The 13,888-nt window shown below is 48.1% G+C and overlaps 1 protein-coding gene across 7 annotated transcripts in view; it reads right to left on the bottom strand.

The window, feature by feature from the left end:
- The window catches only part of LINGO2 (leucine rich repeat and Ig domain containing 2), a 760,588-nt gene that overhangs the window by 91,785 nt on the left and 654,915 nt on the right, over positions 1–13,888 (bottom strand). Inside the window, exon 1 of one of the 7 annotated variants that reach the window (XM_042850372.2) lies at positions 4,596–4,727. The exons of the other annotated variants lie outside the window; for them this stretch is intronic. The gene's annotated coding sequence lies outside the window, so the exon portion shown is untranslated. Of the gene's footprint in view, positions 1–4,595; positions 4,728–13,888 lie in introns of those variants that run through there. 7 annotated transcript variants of the gene reach the window in all.

Genomic DNA, 13,888 nt, shown 5'->3' on the forward strand with positions numbered 1-13,888 from the left:
CCTGTATGGCCATTTTTATGTTCTTGTGTATTTGTTGAAAAGGATGCATGCACCTTTCTTTTGCCCTCCTGCAGCAGCACAGTAGGCTTAGGAGCATCTCTGGAGCAGTTTACTATAATCAGGAAGGGGACCCACCTCCATTGTAAATCAGAGCAAGAGATGGAAGTGGCCCTTCAGAAACTGGGAGATTCTTCTGTTTCCAGAGGTGCTGCTCAGTCTATTTGCTGGAAGGATGTGGAAAGGCAGGAGAGCAGCATGTGAACAGACAAAGGCTTGGCCAGCCTACTGTCAATTCCACAGCCTCAGCTGGCCGATGGCGGCTTCAAGTTGCTGGAGTCTGCTGTGTGTGCGCATGTGCGTTTACAAAAACTCAAAGAAGAAAAAAAATAAAAATCTGAAATCAGATGGGACACTGAGACAGGACTTGAAATGAGGGAGATTCCAGGATTTCAAAGGCACCCGGGCCATCCAAATTGTGACAGGTATATATTAAAAAATCAAAAAGGTAAAGAAAATAAGTAAGCCTCTTTCAAAGGTTGACACAGATGGAGCATTTTGAATGGCAAATACACTCTGTAACTGGAGGGGAGGAAGGCGGGGGAATAGCTACACCAAGCTTTGGTTCCCATTGTGATGAGGTTGTAAACAGGGTGATTTAAGAAACCAATTTATGCAGATGTGAAGGAATGGCTGTAAGTTAATTGCAAAATATCAGTCAAGTATACCGGGCCACATTATAAATAAAATGAAGAGTTTTGAAATCCATGTGAACCTGTACAGGAAGGAAGTGTACAACACGATTGTAAACTAGAAGTGATATGCTGAGACACCCATATACCCGAATGGATGCAAGATGCTGCATTCTGAATAATCTGCATCCTTGAGATCATACAATTGGATACTCTAGAAAATGAAGAATTATAGTGATCCAGCCTTGAAAAAACAAGGGCATCCAGCAACAGTTCTAAATCTGTCCTGCTGAACGATCGTCTCAGTCTGCCAATATTGCGTCAATGAAAATGATAAATGTGCTGAGCACCTGCATTTGACGTTTACATCACAGCTTGAAGGTGGGTAGCCATTCGTAAACCTGAGGACAATGCAACAGCCAGGCTTTTCATGCTGGAGGGTGGAGTCAACTGAACACCGTCATGCAAAATTAGCAGAGAGGGAGTGCTGCTCATCTGCCGTGCTCTGAGACTAGATCTCAGGAGTGGGGAACTGTTGCTTAATTTCATCCGGCCTGCGGGGCTGGAGCCGCGAGCGCCTGCTTGCCCCGCTGTGGGGGGAAGAGCATAGGCACAGGAACTAGAGGTACAGGGGGCCCTGCTGCCAGCGCGCAACCGGGGCCCCGGCTGCCGGCCCCACCCTCGGCCCCCTTATCCCAGCCAGGTCCCCCCATCCCGGAAACATGACCTTGCTCCCTGCCCCAACTCTGGGGGGCGGGGAGTGGACAGGGGTAAGGGTGCATGCAGTAGAGATAGAGAAGCTGCCTGCTGGATAGGGAGCTAGCGCTGAGAGACCTGGGTTCTACTCCCACCATGGACTTCCTTTATGACCCCAGGCCAGTGCCTTAAGGACAGTGTTTCAAAACCTTTTAGGCATCTAGTGGGGTTTACAAAGCACCCAACCTTCTAAGTGCTTTTGAAAATTCCACTAACTCTTGCTGTAGCAGGCCAGAATCGGTGTAAGATTAAAAATGAGAGATGGGCATCTCTCTCAAACTATATTTTTGAGTTCACAAACATGGTTTCTCCTGTAATTTAAATCCATTTTCCCGCAAAGTTGAGGCCATCGTTTGAGGAACGCTCCAAGTATTTTTCTAGCTAAAGAGAGTTACTTAGTGGACCCAGAATACTCTGTTATCCTCTGCCATCTTCATTCCTAAAATGATGGTACAAGTTGATTGTGTATACATTAGAGAGAGAAACTTATTTTTCACTAGAATTTCCTCCTCTCACTGCTTCTCCCTATTTTTATTCCATTGGACATTTTTCTCTCTGCCCCTGAACTATTTCTTCTTTCACAATCTCCCACAAGCAGAAAGAGACCCCAATAATATTGAAAGTTAAGTTCTAAATTTGAAACCCACAATCTTGAATAAGCCAACCCTTCATGAAAATCCAGACTTCATTTCTCGATGGGCCAGATTTGCAAAGAATAGCAATTTACTCCTGAAGTAGTGTCACTGAAGTAAACAGCGAATACACTATTTTTCAATGTAAGGGTATCAAAATCTGGCTCTTTATAAATGGAGCCAAGTCTAAGTATTAAGGCTTACAAAAAGTTGTAAAATCAGTTCTCCAGGGAACATCACTCTGCTGGGATTTTCCAGTGCTTCCCCCTACCCTTTTTTTTTTTTTTGGTACCTGTGTTTTAGACTTTTAGGCCAAAGACTGTCTTTATTTGTGCCTCTTACACAGCGCTGAGCACACATAACATTTAACAAATCAATACATCATAATTGTAACACCAGCACAGCAAACAGAAGCAGAATTGAGGCTATAGTAATCTAATGAAATCAAGATCAAATAATGCTAGTACTATTTAAATTATGCCATGGCTGTACCCCCAAATAAGCCCTGTATAGGCCCTAGGAATGTTAAAAGGTGCTTCGATCAATAAGGTTAAATGCGCTTAAGAGATCCAAGGACACCAAGCGTGACAAAGAATGTGAATCAGGATGCAGGAGTGTTACTCAGTATGCACAATTGCACAAATAGCTCATGACATCAATATTTATTCCATGAAAAAAAAAAAAGGGCCTACTGAAAGAAATCATCAGATCTCCCATTAAGACTCTGGATATGTCTTGGCCATTCTGCAATTACTGTTTGTCAGCATGGAATTAGTTACTCTGATTCCACTGCTGGGCTGCATCTTATATGAATGCAGCTCAGACTTTTCCCCTGGGGTTATGTACAGTACATGCTGAAGAAAATGCAGCTTCTCTCTTCATGGGATTTTTGAGCCTGAATTCCATCCCTACCCTAGGAATTCTCCACATACCTCCCTGAGAGTCCCCCCCACCCCCAATTTGTTTTTTAATGTACTCCCTCCTTTCATAAAGGTCATGTCAAGGGCCTTTTCCTGCAAATAAATTTGATTTTTCATTTTTTGGATTTCAGCCAAAAATTGAACGCTTTTGGGGTATTTGTTTTTGCAGTGAAAAGTCAAAATCATCCATGGACAGCAGACACTTTGCTTGGAAAATACTATTGTAGTCAAAATCTGACAGAAAATTTTCAACCAGCCCTATCCCTCTAATGACCGGAAGGGATTATTGCATAGCACCTCAAGGTGCCCCGCAGAACCCCTCATTTGGATGAAGGAGTCTCTCACATGCATAAAGATTAATTAGCCAGTTATTAGGCTAGCTCCCTGCTCTCAGCTTTATAACCTAACTCAACAATGCAAACCTAAAACAAAACATTTCCTATATTAGTCTCTTGAAATCTTTTTTTTTTGAAATCCCATAAATGCCCTTAGCAACACCAATAACCCTATACAACAGTATCCCAAATGTGTTTATCCCTTAATATGTTAATAGTAAATAGATTTATCATAGTAAGGATCAGCAAAAGCTGAGCAAACAGTTTGCAGTGAAACCCCAAACCAGGCAGTCAAATCTACTCCCGAGGTAATGAATCTTTCCATAGGACCCATGACACCCCACTGCAGCCATCTGAAATTTGCAGTTTTGTTGTACAATCAGGTGAAGCTAGGTGGTGTAAAACTGAGTTTTGTGATACTCAAAGCAAAACGGGGCTGGAGAGAAAACAGAATGCACAAGTGATTTCAAAGAAGTTATTTCCTGATGATGGTATTTCACTAATTCACAATAAATCACAGGATGGGGGAGAGGGGGCGGAACCTCAAGCCCCAGTTCAGCAAAGCACTTATGCACAAATTTCACCTGGAGAGGTGCTAAATTCCATCTGTATTCAGCAAAGCACCTAGGCACATGCTTAACTCTCACTGCCTTCAAACACTTGGTTAAGCATGCTGCTGAATACAGAATAAGCATGTGCTTCAATGCTTTGCTGAATCGGAGTCTCAGACACTTCTCTTTTTATTACTGATGTTACCTCCTCACTAAAGACACGCCTTCCTGCAAAGGTAGCTAACTAATTGTTTTGGCCAGTGCAACCCAGTCCCCTTTAAGCACTGGCAGAGCCTAGACGGAGCAGAACATTTTCATGAACATCTGTAAACTGCAATGTCTGTACTTAGCACAGCTGGTGTGCCTGTGTTTGAATTCAACAGCTACTGCAGGAACAATGGTTTCCTGGCATAAAAATACATATTGCTGTTATTCCTTATCTGCGTTCACCACACACACACACATTAAAAACCACACAAGCACCTATTCAGTTATTAATTATTTCTCTGAGCCTGCTCTCCTCTTCCACTCATGCGCTCCTTGATGCCAAATTTCACATAGCCCCCACCCCCTTTCCCATGGATTCACTGCAATTAAACAACACAATTACACTGAGGACCATGTAGCCACAGCTCGTGAAAGTCCTGTCATATCAGGTCAGACCGCAGTGGCAGCAATAACAAGAAATCATAAAAAGATGTAATCACCTTACCATTCCTTTTGGCCTCCCGCCATGCTTAGTATGTTGTGAAGTGAACAGCAGTTAAGTGACAGCTTTCCTGTCTTTTAAATGCCTTTCCGCTGAAGGCACAGTCATTTTCACAAGTGCTGCACCTTTAACCTTGTCAGGAAATAACCTTTATGGGAAATAAGCCTGGCTGAAAGCAGTTTAAGTTTCCGGAGCCTCATGAGGTCCTGTGTGTGCAGCTGCAAGGCCAAGTCACGAAGGGGAACATTGATGGATCGCTCTGCATTGTCTTAGTGTAGTAACCTAATAAACTTGAGAGGTAAAAGACACCACTGGTGCAGAGCAACTCAATTGCTTGTAGTAACAATAGTTTCCCCTGTACGGATGGTGGAAAATTCAGGTGGTCTTGTCTGCTACCAAGATCTGGGCACTACCTCATCCATTTAATTAACCCCTGGGGAATCAGCTACAGAGCTGCTCTGATTACAAACTAATGGGTCCATCAGGCACAATTAGTGCCCAAGTGAAACACTGTAGTTTGCATGAAAACTACTGAAGTAAACAGTTCCTGGTCCTGAAGGGGGCTCCCTTCCTAATTAACCCTTAGAGGACTGAACTATTAGCTGTTCTTCACCCAGGCATTTCCTAATGTGCCATACTGGTTTTGCCTGCACATTAAGTCTGCCAGTAATTACAGGTGGATTTTCACATAGATATCCATTACCTGACTGTGCTCCTGGGCACTACCTATAAACTCATGCACCTGTGGGCATGCCAAACTGCTAATACATTATTCCCAGCAGTACCACAAAGCATGATGTAATAGCATCAGGGGAGAAAAAAAGTGATCATGGTAACAGTGTTCCAGAAAATATTGCTTTGATGGGGAAGCAGCATTTCCAGGAAAGAAAAGCACAGCTGCTTCATCAGTGGGAAGGACTTGGGGAGGATAAAAAAATGTGACTCTGCTCACGGGTCAGGCAGTGGTGAGGGAAGACAGGGCCACTGAAACATTTGGAAGTATTGGAGTAGTCAGGTTTCAACAGCATCACCAGTATATGCCCAGATATACATTGCAGAAGTAGATATCTGTCCTGTCCCAACACAAGGGCACTGAAGACCTGATTGAAAAGTGCATTAAAGTCAATGGGAGCATCTCCTCTCACTTCAGTGGGCCCTAGATCAGGCCACAGAAGCAACATCAGCATCAACTGGCTAGAGAGGATGGAGCCATAGCCCAGAATGTGAGACAGCTCCTACCGGGCTGCACTAGGGCAAACATCTGCTATGTATGAGCATGCAACCTCTAACAAAGCTATAATTAACATTATAATGTGACTATTATTGCAATATTCAGTGTGAGAGACCCAGACCAGTGGGGTACAGGAGTCTGGTCCTATTGGGATCCAGGATGTGGGCGGGCTTTGCCCGCCCACTGCTAAAGGACCCCCCCCCAGCCTAAGGGGGGGGTCCACAGGGCCTGGAGACCAAAAAATTACGGGGGACAACTAATAAAAGAACAGGGACAGAAGTGAGTTCAAAGGGTCAAAAGAAGGGAACCCAGACGGGGACACCGAGCAGAGAACTCCGGACAGCGCCCACTGCTCCTCGAAGGTGTCAAGGGAGCCAGTGGACGCCGCTCAGAGGAACTCTGCCCGGATACGTGAACGAACGGAGGACCGGAAATAGGCCCCCACAGTCACAGAAGACTCCATCGGCCAACCTTCTCACTTTAGTTTTATAAATGGCCAGTTTTGCTAGGGCCAGGAGGAGGTTGACCAGGAGGTCCCGTGACTTTGTGGGGCGACGGATAGGGAGTGCATAAATAAAAAGATGTGGGGAAAAGTGCAACCAAAATCGTGACAAAATATCCTTGAGGAGCCGGAATAGGGGCTGCAGCCTGGCGCACTCCAGGTAAACATGCGCCAGGGTTTCCCTCACGCCGCAGAAGGGGCAGGTGTCTGGGATAGGGGTAAACCGCGCCAAGTGCATGCCCGTGCTCACGGCTCCGTGAAGGAGCCGCCAACTTATGTCCCCGGTGGGCTTCGGGATCAGAGTAGAATAAAGGCTGGCCCACCGGTGCTCCGCACCCTCCAGAGGTGGCAGGAGGTCCCGCCACTTTGTATCGGGGCAGGACGCGAGGGTGAGGACATAAAGAACATGGAGCACGAGCATGTATAGATGTTTCCTTGGCGCGGTCCGGAACAGAACCGGCTGCAGATTGTGCAGCCGGCTCATGGTGAAGGGACGGAGGGAGGGGGGGGCAATTGGGTCCACGGGGCAGGGGCCCGATGAAAAGGTCTGGAGGGCTCGGAGTGGAGGGTGGGCGGGGCGTGCCCTCTCGCAGGACCCGGTCGAGATAGTCCCGAGCAGCGGGCGGCAAAGCGGCCCTCACCTCCTGAAGCACACGCCTGGGAGTACGAGGTCTGGAGAGCCCCATGCTCTGAGCGAGCATCAGGGGATCCAGCCAGTCTCCCCGGTCGTAGTCCAGGAGGTCTCCGACTTCGGTGACTTCTGCCAGGACCAACCTCTGGCGCACCATGGAGGACTCCGCCACCTGCACATGGAGCTGGGGGTTGTGTAGCAGGGGCTCCGCGAGGAGATCTGCCCCCATGGTGGCCGCCACGGACCTGGTCACTGAGAACAGTTTCCAGGTCCGGAGGAGGTCCTGGTAGAAGACCGGCAGCCCGGAGAGGTCTCGCGGAAGACCTCTCGGATGGAGACAAAAGAGCTGCCGGTCATATCGGAGCCCTCGGAAGCGGCGCAGGAAGGTGTGCGCCAATACGCTCCATGCTGGACTACCTGAACCATAAAGGAGCCTCTGCAGTGCCTGGAGGCGGAAGACGTGGACCTGAGCGTGCAAACACTTCAGGCCCTGCCCTCTCTCCTCCAGGGGTAGATGGAGAACCCCTGCAGAGACCCAGTGCAGTCCTGGCCAAAAGAACTCCAGAATCGACGTCCGGAGGGTGGTCAGGAAACCCGGGGCCGGGACCAGGGTGTTGAGCCGGTAACAGAGCATGGACAGGACCAGTTGATTGAGCACCAGTGCTCTCCCTCGAAGGGAGAGACACCGGAGCAGTCATGTCCATTTCCGGAGCCGCTCCGACACCCTGCCCTCTAAACCTAGCCAGTTCTCCGGCAGAGACGGATGCGTGGCAGAAAGGTAAACGCCGAGATAGAGCAGCGGACCCGCGCTACACTGGACGGCCTGAAGCGCGGGTGGGAGGGAGCTCGCCTGCCACCCATCCCCTACCACCAGGCCAGAGCTCTTGACTCAGTTGACCCGGGCAGAGGAGGCTGCCGAATAGATGGTCTGGCAAGCCTCCACCCGCACCAAGTCGCCCGGGTCCTGGACCACGAGGAGCACGTCGTCGGCGTATGCTGACAGGACCAGCCTCAGCTCCAGCTCCCACAGCACCAACCCCGTCAACCTCCTACGGAGGAGACAGGAGAAGGGCTTGATCGCCAGAGCATACAGCTGGCCCGAGAGGGGGCACCCTTGACGTACTCCTCACCCGAAGCTGACCAGTTCGGTCAGGGTCCAGTTGAGCCTGACCAAACACTCTGCGGAGGCGTACAGCGCCTGGAGAAAACCCACAAACTGGGGCCCGAAGCCAAACGCTCGCAGCGTACCCAGGAGATACCCGTGGTCCACCCTGTCGAACGCCTTCTCCTGATCCAGGGACAGGAGGGCGAACGACAGACCATCCCTATACCCGAGTTCCAAGAGGTCCCGGACCAGATACAAGTTGTTGAAGATGGTGCGGCCCGGGACGGTGTAGGTCTGGTCTGGGTGGATCACGTCCGCCAGCACGGAACCTAGCCGCAGTGAGATGGCCTTCGCTACAACTTTATAGTCCGTGCTGAGGAGCGAGATGGGACGCCAATTCCGTAAATCGCGGAGGTCCCCCTTCTTCGGCAATAAGGCGAGCACGGCTCGCCTGCACGAAAGAGGGAGGACTCCGCCCTGCAAGGACTCGCCCCAGACGGTGACAAGGTCCGGGCCGAGGATGTCCCAAAACACGCGGTAGAACTCCACGGTCAGCCCGTCTATGCCCGGAGATTTATTGGTGGGCATGTGGCGGAGGGCTTCCAAGAACTCGGCCAGAGTGAGAGGCAGCTCCAGCCGGTCTCGGTCGCCCGCGCTGACCATCAGGAGTTCATCCCAGAGCATTCTGCAAGCGTTAGGATCGGTCGGATCCGGGGAGAAAAGGTGTGCATAGAAGGCCCTAGCCCTCCCGCACATCTCCGCCGGATCCGTGAGGGGGTTGCCATCCTCTGCTAGAAGGCAGGTGATGTGCTTCTTGGCCCCCCTCTTTTTCTCCAGGGCATAGAAGAAGCGGGAGCCGCGATCCATCTCCCGAAGGAGGCGGATGCGGGATCGAACAAAGGCACCTCGGGCCCGATGGTCCTCGAGGGTCCGGAGCTTCTCCCGGCACGCTCCGCAGAGGGATGGATCACCGGGGCTGGCGGCCAGACGCCTCTCCAGCTCTAAGACCTCCCGTTCCAACTGCCCTATTGCCGCATCCCTCCGTTGGCTGGCGCCCCGGGTGTAGTCACGGCAGAAGAGCCGGGCGTGCACCTTCCCCAGGTCCCACCACCGCCGCGCCGAGGGAAAGGCATGCCACTGCCCTCGCCAGGCCAGCCAGAACTCCCGGAAGGATGCCACGAAGCCCACATGCTCCAATGGTAGAGGGCAAATATACTGGTCACTGGATGAGTAGTTTTCTGTTCCCTGAGTGATCAGAGCAGGGGCTGCACTAGAGTAATCAGGAACCTGCTAGAACCAGTTAAAACAGGCAGGCTAATTAGGACACCTGGAGCCAATTAAGAAGAAGCTGCTAGAATTAAGGCAGGCTAATCAGGGCACCTGGGTTTTAAAAGGAGCTCACTTCAGTTTGTGGTGCGAGTGTGAGAAGCTGGGAGCAAGAGGTGCAAGGAGCTGAGAGTGAGGGTGTGTTGCTGGAAGACTGAGGAGCACAAGCATTATCAGACACCAGGAGGAAGGTCCTGTGGTGAGAATAAGGAAGGTGTTTGGAGGAGGCCATGGGGAAGTAGCCCAGGGAGTTGTAGCTGTCATGCAGCTGTTACAGGAGGCACTATAGACAGCTGCAGTCCACAGGGCACTGGGCCCGGAGTAAAGGGCAGGCCCGGGTTCCCCCCAAACCTCCCAATTGACCTGGGTTCTTCCAGAGGGGAAGGTCTCTGGGCTGTTCCCCAACCCACATGGTGAATCTCTGAGGCAAGAAAATCTGCCAATAAGCACAGGACCCACCAAGATAGAGGAGGAACTTTGTCACAGCAGATAATATCTTTTCTTACACAGCACTTTTCAGCTGTAGCTCTCAAAGTGCTTAACAGAGGAAGGTAAGTATCATTATCCCTATTGTCTAGATCTGAAAAGGGAAGCAAAGAGAGGAATGACTTGCCTGAGGCCATACAGAAGGCCACTGACAGAGATAAGAGAACTCAGGTCTCCTGATTCCCAGTGTCCAGTTTCCTATTCACTGGATGATGCAGATTCCCACATCCTCCTGCCCAAGGCGTGCATAATGCCTCCAGCCCAGGGCCGCCCAGAGGGGGGGCAAGTGGGGCAACTTGCCCCGGGCCCCACAGGGGCCCCGCAAGCCCTGGCCCGGCGGCAGTCCGGGTCTTCAGCGGCATTTCAGCGGCAGGGGGCCCTTCAGTGCTGCCGAAGACGCGGAGCGACTGAAGGGCCCCCCGCTGCCTAAATGCCGCCGAAGACCCGGACCGCCGCCGGGTGAATACAAGCGCCGCAGCTCCCCCGCTTTGCCCCAGGCCCCGTGAATCCTCTGGGCGGCCCTGCTCCAGCCACCAGAGTTTGGGCAGAAATGCACCTCTCCTCCATGAGCACAGTTCAAGCTCCAGAAGCCATAATGAAAAATTAAACTGTAAGCCTAGCTACAAGCCAGGTTATTTTTTATTTATGAATGGGATTTGTATTATTACTACAGGAAATTATAAAATTAAGGCCAAGTTAAAAATTATAGTTAGGCCCTGACTTCATTCTGCAAAAATCAAAACAACTCTACCTTATATAATCCGGTTCTGCCGTTCTCCTCTAGAGCATCTTCTAGTAGTATCTAAGATGATACCACATGGAGAATGACAACCGTAAAGTATGACAACTTACAGCATCAAATTTGAAATTTGGGTTTAAAAGAGCAGAGATCTCTGCTGGTTTCCAACAACACTCACGGGGTTTGAGATATTGGCATGTATTCCAGACTGCTTTGACTGATTGCCAACTGTGCTGAACTTACTGTTGAGCTACACCAGACCAGTCTGACAACAGGTTACCTTTTCACTGATCTCCATTTCCCTTATATATTCTGTAAGTAGAGGACAGAACAAAAAACAAAAAATTGAAGGGACTACATGGCTCAAGGGATTGGCAACTTTTAACTTCCAGGTCACCAGGTCGGTAGTGACAAAGTTGGCCCCATCATGGGTGTTAGATGGCCTTTGTGAAATGAATTGGTGCTCTCAGTCCAGTTTCCAGTGGTGTAATATCAACACACACTGTTGGCTGTTTCAGAGGAGATGCCAGTGACTGAAAGGACATGGACAGTTAACTACCCATCCACCCGCAGAAGTCCCTGCCTGGTCAGGGATGAAGCACACCGGTCGAGCAGTGGGGAAAACTATACTGCTTGTTCTATGGACAGAGAACTCTTGTTGTTAGGTGTGTTAATTCAGTACATTTCACTACATTCAAATGAAATAAAAAAACTGTGCATTCTGCATGATGATAAAAAAACAAAGGTGGTTTGAATTGTGTGTGACAGAGAACATGTTTATTTACTGTTTATATCCAGACACTGTGCCATGTTAAGGGCTATATTGTACCATGATTTCATGTACTCAGGTCAACAGGGGAATAGATTTCAACAGGGCTCCACCTTCCTCTGAAACTGTATCATGTCCTCATGCTCTCCTGGGTGTCAAGCCAGAAGCCTGGGTTGGAGGAGCAGTAATTCTGCAATATAAGGAGTCAAGTACCATACATTAATACAACGTTGTGTGTGTATGCACTCGTGCCCTCCTGTTTTTATATGTAGTTTGACACTTGTAGAGATGAAAAACCTTGCTTTCTCCTTGGAGAGACTTCTCATCCCCCTGGTCTGAGCCTCTCTTTCCCCAGAGCCATCGAAAGTGGTCTTTCAGATCTCATGCTGAGACCTCCATCTCCAGATCTGCCATTGAAAAAAACCATTCTGGGGCTCCCTAGCATCCTTAAAATGTATGTCCCCAGGCTAGTCATCATGCCGTTGATACATCTTGAGCAGTAATGTGTTATTCATATTTCTCTGAATTCATCAGTCTCAGCTTGTTATTTCACTGTTCCCCAGAATAATAGAATTTAGTGAGGTAATTTATCCTCAACTTCTGCAGTGTATGTACTAAGTAACACTCTCTTCAAAAAATCTCAAGGAACAAAACAGCAGCTACATCTAACCACCAGCCTTCCTCCAGAGATTTAGAACAGAATACAGTTCTCTTTAGCTGTTCTAACTTACCTGCTTTTTAAATAATGCCGCCTTGTGCAGAATTGCTCAACAGCCCCACGCAAAACCAGAACTTTCCTTACCTGATCTTAATGTTGCTTCAGTTCGCACAATAAAAGATGAGGGGTGAGAGTTCCTTCTCACACCGTGAAAATCAGAAGTAACTTCACTGAAGTCAGGGGAATCACACCAGTTTAAGTAAGAGGGAATCAGGCCCTAGGTGTTAAGCACCATAAGGAAAGTTTTGTCTATACTTAACCCATATCATAGTGGTGCCTGATAATATGGCTTTGAACTGGCCTTGACACAGAGACACATGGAAATCTCTGTGGTGATGAAAGGTGAAATTTTATCATGTAGATTATTCAGAGAGCCAGGCTGGGAACAATAAAACATTATAATGAAGTTTCTCTAGAAGAGGCTCCCACAGAACAAGCCAATCCCCCAGCCCCCCGCAATCTTTCACACACACAAAAAGGACCATGTAACATGAAGCACGAACAGAGCAACAATCGGGTATTGTAAGATCCTAGTATTGATCTTTTGCCAAGTGACAGTTCACATATGCTTCTCCCACAACAGAGATTCATGAAAAGATTATATAGAGACACATTATGTCCTTACAATTTTGTGGGATGGGGAGTAAACAAAAGTTAAAAGCAACATAATCCACAGGTCATCAGCCTTTCTCCATTATAATGATACATAGATCTTCTATAATTCCCAACCAAACTGGTTAATTTATAAGGGGGAAAAATAATTTAAGTTTGAAACTTAAAAACCAAAGCTTGTTTAGAAAAAAAAAAACCCTAATCAAATGAATATCTCTAGTCCAAGAATTTGAGAACATATTTGATGGGCTACAAGATAAAATAATGAAACACCCACTTTGTCACATAGTTTATATGGGGGGAGATTGTCTAACTTTCTGGGCATACAGAATGGAATGAACGCATGGACTAGCTTTCCTCAGATCAACACATGCAATGCACAGCGTGGCTCCAGAATGGAAGCAATTTAACAGCACAGTACACAGTATAAGCTTTACCTCTGGGACTTGGACTTTCCTGCTACTGCTGTTTGATGTGACAGAGAATCCAAGTAAGAAGAAGGGACTGGCAATGACCCCTCATTTGCCAACCTGCTGCCATCCTCTAAATGATTACAGTCATTGATGGGTAAAGGCATGTCTGAGACTCCTGCTCTCTGTTTGCCATCATACATCCTTCTAAGGCTACTGTGCCACAACTCCTATATCTAGAAAGCCTAATAGGACACATCCTTGTCATACAGTGGTATGGCTGCTACGCTCCTGTGCATGCTAGTGCCTAATCATCATATGAATTACATTTGATACCTGTGAGATCATCTCCACTGAGATGCCTTCCTGAATACTTCACACACACACAGAAGTCAGAGTCATTTAATATCAAAGGGTATATTTATATCTTTTAAATGACTTTTCAGTTCATATCTATGTATCTTTCTACACATAGGTATATAAGGTACCTGAAAACTTAATTAAAGAGCCTGGCTGAAATAATTTATCTGGTGCTCCTACTGCTGCAGCCGCTGCACTAAATTAGGCCAACAAAGTCTCTTCAGTTTGATACTTGCAAGACAGTCTGCACTAATGTTGAAATGAATGATGCAAAGGCTAACCTTAATCCTCCATTAAAAATATATATGTCTGAAATGGATTTAATGCTGCTGAGGTGCAGCATTAATGTTTGGAAGCAAAGCAACGAAGGAAAAAACGTCTGCTCCTAAGTTCGTTCCCTCTGGCTT

The sequence above is a fragment of the Chrysemys picta genome, chromosome 6, assembly GCF_011386835.1.
Source record: "Chrysemys picta bellii isolate R12L10 chromosome 6, ASM1138683v2, whole genome shotgun sequence".
NCBI lineage: Eukaryota > Metazoa > Chordata > Testudines > Emydidae > Chrysemys > Chrysemys picta.